An 8,133-nucleotide genomic window follows, 5' to 3' on the forward strand; every position below is an offset into this window, starting at 1 on the left:
CCATATACTAACCGCCCGCAACGTTGCTTTTAACTTTTTTTTTTTTAGAGGTTTGACAGGGGGAACTGTAACTGCTATGGTCTTATCGTCCCGAAATCGAAGAGAGAAGGAAGACAGGATAGGAGAAAGCCAGCCGTTCCGAGAACGAACATTATCCCATCAGGATATAATCTATTTGTTTATTTTACAATAACTCTCCAATTTTAAAGATAGGTACCTATCAATTTATCTACAGACTGATGGCTTAAAAAGTTCAAATTTGCTGACCAGAAATTTTGGCTCATACTTTTAGGTGTGTCCAAACTCCTAACATATTCGACCGGGTGTCGATGGAAAATCTATGTTGTAGAGGCTGTGTGGACGGCTCAATGGACTATGTGTGGACAAATGGACACACCTTTAATTTTTTTTCTTTACATATTTATTTCTTTTATCATAACTCTTGAATTTTTAAGGTGATGGCCTAAAAAGTTCAAAATTTGCTAACCAGAAATTTTGGCTCATAATTTGGTGACTATACATGCCTGATCAGAGATTTTGGCTCTTAATTTGATGACTATACATGCCTGATCAGAGATTTTGGCTCTTAATTTGGTGACTATACATGCCTGATCAGAGATTTTGGCTCTTAATTTGGTGACTATACAGGCCTGATCAGAGATTTTGGCTCTTAATTTGGTGACTATACATGCCTGATCAGAGATTTTGACTCATAATTTGGTGACTATACATGCCTGATCAGAGATTTTGGCTCTTAATTTGGTGACTATACATGCCTGATCAGAGATTTTGGCTCTTAATTTGGTGACTATACATGCCTGATCAGAGATTTTGGCTCATAATTTGATGATTAATCTGGGCATGCAGGGGTGATAGAATGTGCTGAACTACGGGTACTAGAGTCTCGTCAAACCTGGAACAGAACCAACACCGTGCCAATTGTACCAACCACAACCATAACCACGACCTATTGGACAATAGGTAAATAACTACCTATAACCTACCTACCTAGTTTTCTCTCACAAAGCATTGTATTATATAAATCAAATGTTTGTTGATCAAATGCATATTTATAGGTGTGTACAATTTATATGCCTATCATTATAATGATTTTGATTTTTTTTTTCCGAGTCCAAAATATAGGACGTGTAGATACTATAATATATTCATCCTTTATGCATTTAAAAAAAAAAAATCAGAAACACCACATAGTAAGTATTATAGTGTGTCCAGATCAATGTGACAGCAAAAAAATAGGCATTGTAGCCAAACATGTCACATGTGCAATGGTAGAGAATCTCTAAAGGGGGAAGCTTTATTGCACAGTGCTTCCTCCGACAGTGAAACAAAGTCATGTACAATTTATATGCCTATCATTATAATGTTTTTGATTATTTTTTTTCATCTATTCATCCTTTATGCATAAAAAAAACAACAAACACCACATATAGTAAGTATTAGGTACCTACATCTTCACAGTGACCAAAGCTACAGAGGAATCCATCCAAATGTATTTAGTGTGTTCATGCTGCACAGTGCAAATATGTATGTAAGTGGTAGGTGCTTTTGGGAGGGTAGGACCAGTAACAAAACCCACCAAAATACCAAAATACTTACGTAGTGTCTTCAGGCTTGTACGAATTGTACGCCAGGTTGTGCGCCTCCAAAGACCTATCCCAGCCGGTGCCGCTAGCATCTTCACAGTGACCAAAGCTACAGAGGCATGCATCCATCCAAATGTATTTAGTGTGTTCATGCTGCATAGTGCAAATATGTATGTAAGTGGTAGGTGCTTTCGGGAGGGTAGGACCAGTAACAAAACCCACCAAAATAACAAAATACTTACGTAGTGTCTTCAGGCTTGTACGAATTGTACGCCAGGTTGTGCGCCTCCAAAGACCTATCCCAGCCGGTGCCGCTAGTTCCTGACTCCGCCGTGTAACTGTTAGAAACGGCGCCACCTCCGAATCCGTTGTTACCTGTAAGCCAAGGGTTGAGGGTTCGAGTTATTTTTAGAAAAAATGGCAATTCGTGGATACCTAGGTACATTCGAACATCTTTGTAGATATGGCATTGCGAAACTTGGGTTTTGCTGAATTTTCGACTTAATAGAAAGAAGATCTATGAAAGAAATATTTGCCATGGACCTGAGCTGTTTCCTCCTCAATCGACACAAATTTTAGCTATTTTGCTAAAGTTTTAGACGAACAATCCTGTTAGCTCAAAGATTATTGAGCTCGAGATGAAATTGATTAAAAAAAAAAAAAAAAAAAAAAAAATCCTCGTCCCCCGGGAATCGAGTAAAAATGGCAATTTCGGGATACCTAGGTACATTCGAACATCTTTGTAGATATGGCATTGCCAAACTTGGGTTTTGCTGAATTTTTGACTTAATAGAAAGAAGATCTATGAAAGAATTATTTGCCATGGACCTGAGCTGTTTCCTCCTCAATCGACACAAATTTTAGCTATTTTGCTAAAGTTTTAGACGAACAGGATTTAGCTCAAAGATTATTGAGCTCGAGATGAAATTGATTAAAAAAAAAGAAAAAAAAATCCTCGTCGCCCGGGATCCGAACCCAACACCTCCTAGTTGGAACTGTTCAGATAAAGTTCTCTTAACCGCTAGGCCCGAGAGGTGAGTAACATACCTACCTACTTACATTGAAATTTTTGTCTGAATTAGGTATTGGGCCCGAGAATCCTATGATGATTGACTAGTGTTGGTGTGTGGATTTCTAAATCATGATATGCAAAAAGTACCTCAACAAGGTGCGACCATTCTACAGTCGACCGAAGTCTACCCACTTCTCCTGATCATAGTGTGGATGCTCCTTTAGAAGTTTAGATACTATAAACCGATATGGTCCAATAAGAATTTCGGCGCGAACCACTTGCAAAAGCGAGAGAGAGAGAGAGAGAGAGAGAGAGAGGGAGAGAGAGAATACTAAAATGAAAAAAAAAACTATTTTTCTTACCTTCAAACTTATCGCTGAGGTCAAAGTCAATATGAGTCGACTCCTCCCCATCCTCACTCTTCGTCACATTGGCCACTTGCTGAAACACCGCCGGCACTTTGAGTCGAATCACATGCGTCTCGAAATAGTTGTCAATCGACTCATCAATCATGGCCTTCAAATCGTTGCTTTCCTCGGCCCCAAGGGGGCTTCGCGGTCGCCCGAGGTTAGACCTTCCTATGATGTTGTTCTCGGCGTCAAAGTCCTCCCGACTTGGTTTGTTCGCTCCCCGATAGGTGGCGTACTTGTCGTTCCGAACCACCGTCAGATAGTCCCCTATGAGGTTGAACTTCTGGAGCTTGTTCAGCTTTTCAAGCAGGACAATGATCTTCTTCTGCAGACAGGTGAAGGAGAGGGTGAGGAGACAAATTAAAAAGTACCTATCCAAATATCTTGAAGATATCAAGATAGTCAGAGATGGGCTAAATGAGCTAAATCTAAAGAGTAAATTTAAGACGACGCTTTTGTTGTTTCTGTCGGGATTCGAACCCAAGGTTTACAGCCTTAACCATTCAGGCAACGCTTACCCCATCTGAGTTTCTTGAGCAGCATCATCTTGGATATGGTCAGTGAGATCACAGCCAGAATGAGGGCTTTGAGTGCTTTCAATCCTATCAGACCCATTAACATGGGACCCATCATGGACAGCTTGTAGCAGAGCATCATGCCCATCATCGCCATCATTTTCTTGCTGTGGCCGTCCTTCTTTTTCTTGTTGTGATGTCTGCGACCTGCGGGGAGTATAAGGGACAAAATTAGGTGATTTTTTTATAATAATAGTAAAAGAATTTTGAGTGGAAGGTAACCACTAGGCGAGCTTAACGCCGGAGGCGTTCTCTACCACCTAACCCTCAGAGCTCCATTATTATGTGCTCAAATTCTCAAATAAATGAGGATAAAATTCCAAGATTAGGTGTTATTATTTGGGCTATAGCTATAAATAAGGACTCTACAAAGTTTTATGTCCTCCTAGGACTACTGAACAAAAATTGATCTGGAGACAAAACCAGAAAAGTTAGCCAAGTGAATTTTACTGACGTCTTAGATCACAAAAGAAGCATTTGAAACACTGAGAACGGATTTTTTTCGATAGGTGTTTAATGATATATCCCATTTTGAAAATCATGTTTCTGTGGGACTTATTGTTTTTACTTTCCTTATCCTATAGGAAGGAAAGTAATGTAATCGGGTCAAATTTTCGATGGTCAGTTTTTAATGTCAAAACACGTTTTGAGGTCCCTAGAGCCTAAATCCAAAGTTTCAGCCATTGGTCCGTGTGTGTGTCTGTCTGTGTGTGTGTGTGTGTGTGTCTGTCTGTTTGTAAACAAAATATCTCGAGAACGATAAGAGCTAGAGTGTTGAAATTTGGTTTGTAGATGTCAAATGTGACAAGGATGCAACACGAAACGTTTGGTTGAGATGGTTGCTGCGCTTGGCGGTATTTTGACCGCTATTGGACAGATTTCGACCGTTTTTTGGCGGTTTTCAGCTATAGCGACAAAACGGTTAGAGATATTGTAAAAGTTAGGGTAAAAGAACACTCAAATAAGCCGGGACCTTTTGCATGGCAAGCAAGCGCGTTACCACTGGACCAACCGTGCCCCAATTAAAAGAAAAGAAATCGAACATAAGCCAAGATAGGTAGGCAACTATAGGTTATCTTCTGGTGCATTGTCTTATTTAAAACCTAGATCGTACGTACTCTATCTAACTATACATAGACATAGGTAATCCATTGGAAAAATCTTACAGAAATACATCCTAGTTCCTAGGTAAGTTGAGGAAAATCGCGCCACATTCCAATGAAATGGAAAACAACAGGGGACTCACTTGGATTCTGAGATTAGATTTACGTTCTGAGATTAGATTTGGATTCAAATGAGGATATCCATCAGACGTGTTAGACGAATATGTTTGATACGTGATGGAAAAGAGCGGCCGGTCTGTCATTCTGATTTAATAAAAATAAAGGTAGCTCACGTGAGCTCACGTGACGTGATAATAGTGTGTTTCCTTTATATTCCGATTTACCTAAATAGAATAGAATATACCTTGTTTATACTACCAGCATAGGACTGAAAAGTCCCTTTACTCTGGCAGTCTAAACTAAATCTCTAGTAGCGCGGTCAAACTTTCTTGACTTGGCGGGGCGGAGCGCTACCGCGCTCCTTAGGTAATAATAATTAGCCAGCCTACTTAGGTTGGAGAGTAGTGCGTCTGCCTTGTAAGCGCCAGGAGAAATAAGGAGTCAAATCTTCACTAGGTAGGTACATGTACAAAAACTAGGTAGGTAGGTATGTACGAGTACATGTAAAAATGACACATCCACCAATAACCAATAGAAGAAGTCAGGAGTCAAATCTTCCGGCTTCCGAGCACAAAAGCGGAAACGAACGAATTTCGTCGATCTCGTCCGGTCTGAACCTAGTCGAAACCTCTGGCAATAATTTGCCAATTCGCCAGAGGAAAACCTGACCTAGGTTAAGGAAAGCACAATACCCCGCCATCATCAGATTATCTTCTGGTGCATTGTCTATTGGAAAAATCTTACAGAAATACATCCTAGTACCTATAGGTAAGTTGAGGAAAATCGCGCCACATTCCAATGAAATGGAAAACAACAGAACTCACTTGGATTCTGAGATTAGATTTACGTTCTGAGATTAGACTTGGATTCAAATAAGGATATCCATCAGACGTGTTAGGCGAATATGTTTGATACGTGATGGAAAAGAGCGGCCGGTCTGTCATTCTGATTTAATAAAAATAAAGGTAGCTCACGTGAGCTCACGTGACGTGATAATAGTGTGTTCCCTTTAGATTCCGGTATACCTAAATAGAATAGAATAGAATAGAATATACCTTGTTTATACTACCAGCATAGGACTGAAAAGTCCCTTTACTCTCGCAATAACCAATAGAAGAAGTCAGGAGTCAAATCTTCCGGCTTCCGAGCACAAAAGCGGAAACGAACGAATTTCCTCGATCTCGTCCGATCTGAACCAAGTCGAAACCTCTGGCAATAATTTGCCAATTTGCCAGAGGAAAACCTGACCTAGGTTAAGGAAAGCGCAATACCCCGCCATCATCAGAACCAAATCGATTGAAAACCAATAATAAGAGCGTCTAGGATGATTTACCTTCTTAGATTACCCAGGACTGTCTAACCTAAGGCGATACGCGTTGATAATGTGCTTCATTGGTCACAGATATAACATAATCTATCCCGGAAATAATAATAAATAAATAGAATATTGGTACCTAATCCTAATATATTCGTAAGCTTTAGTCCATCACTAAGATCATGTAACCTTGACGTTTTAAAAAAGAAGGGGGGGAAAAAAGGCCAAGCACTTGAAGGCGATTTTTTTAACAGGGAAAATACGTCCATGTAACATTGTAACATACCTACTCTGCCGTGCTAAGCGAAAACGCCGTATGTCAAAAAACCCTACTTTCGGGAAATCGAGTTTAAAGATTTCAATATATACGGCAAACATACGTTTTTGACATACGGCAACACGTTTTAGTGGTTTTTAAGGGGTTTAGGATAAAAAAAAAATATATATAGGATCAAAATTTAGGATCATAGGAACCATTTGGCACCAAAAATCGATTTTTTTGACATACTTACGGCGTTTTCGCTTAGCACGGCAGTACTAACGTAGCCACAGCCAGCCTATAGTTATTTGGATGGTATTAGCCCGCCTGCCTTGTAAGCGCTAGGTCGCAAAATTCGATTCGCTAGGTCGCGAACTTTGTCATAAAAAAATCAAGGTTCGTTCTCAAAACGGCAAGCTTTCTTCTATCCTGTCTTCCTTCTCTATTCGATTTCGGGACGATAAGACACCCTTGTTACAAGTTCCCTCTATCAAACAAACTTAAAAAAAAAACTATCGTCTAGTCAGTGCGTTCGCCTAAATCGCGCTCGATTAGCTTTGGACAGCTCTGCGCTAGCGAGGTCCTCTGCGCTAATAACACGAGCGCGAATGTACCTGTTAGCGCTTACATTAGGATATGGTGAAGTTGATAATGTGCTTCATTGGTCACAGATATAACATGATTTATCCCGGAAATAATAATAAATAAATAGAATATTGGTACCTAATCCTAATACTCGTAAGCTTTAGTCCATCACTAAGATCATGTAACCTTGACGTTTTAAAAAAGAAGGGGGGGAAAAAAGGCCAAGCACTTGAAGGCGATTTTTTTAACAGGGAAAATACGTCCATGTAACATTGTAACATACCTACTCTGCCGTGCTAAGCGAAAACGCCGTATGTCAAAAAACCCTACTTTCGGGAAATCGAGTTTAAAGATTTCAATATATACGGCAAACATACGTTTTTGACATACGGCAACACGTTTTAGTGGTTTTTAAGGGGTTTAGGATAAAAAAAAAATATATATAGGATCAAAATTTAGGATCATAGGAACCATTTGGCACCAAAAATCGATTTTTTTGACATACTTACGGCGTTTTCGCTTAGCACGGCAGTACTAACGTAGCCACAGCCAGCCTATAGTTATTTGGATGGTATTAGCCCGCCTGCCTTGTAAGCGCTAGGTCGCAAAATTCGATTCGCTAGGTCGCGAACTTTGTCATAAAAAAAATCAAGGTTCGTTCTCAAAACGGCAAGCTTTCTTCTATCCTGTCTTCCTTCTCTATTCGATTTCGGGACGATAAGACTCCCTTGTTACAGTTCCCTCTATCAAACAAACTTACAAAAAAAAAAAAAAAAAAAAAAAAAAAAAAAAATCACCTGCAGGCTGGATCGATATCTGGTCTATGCCCACGATCATCTGTAAGGTGATATTAAGGTGCATAAGTTCGAGCGGCTACCCATATAGGTGATTATCACTAGTAAAGCACTAATGGTACATCACGACCTTAACTGATTACTAAAAAACAAGGCATAAAAAAAAAAAAAAAAAGAGAAAAGTAAAAGTGAAAAACAAGATTAAGTGGTAATAGATTACATGTCGCGATTGTACATGTAAGCGCGGAGCACAATAAATCTGCGTCTCCTGAAGCGATCCGTGTCTTCGACCGAGGTTTAAGATTAGCCAACTCGCCGCTAATATATAAATCCGCTTGCGGTGACAGATCTGGAGA

Source organism: Diaphorina citri, unplaced genomic scaffold (assembly GCF_000475195.1).
Source record: "Diaphorina citri unplaced genomic scaffold, Diaci psyllid genome assembly version 1.1 scaffold761, whole genome shotgun sequence".
NCBI lineage: Eukaryota > Metazoa > Arthropoda > Insecta > Hemiptera > Psyllidae > Diaphorina > Diaphorina citri.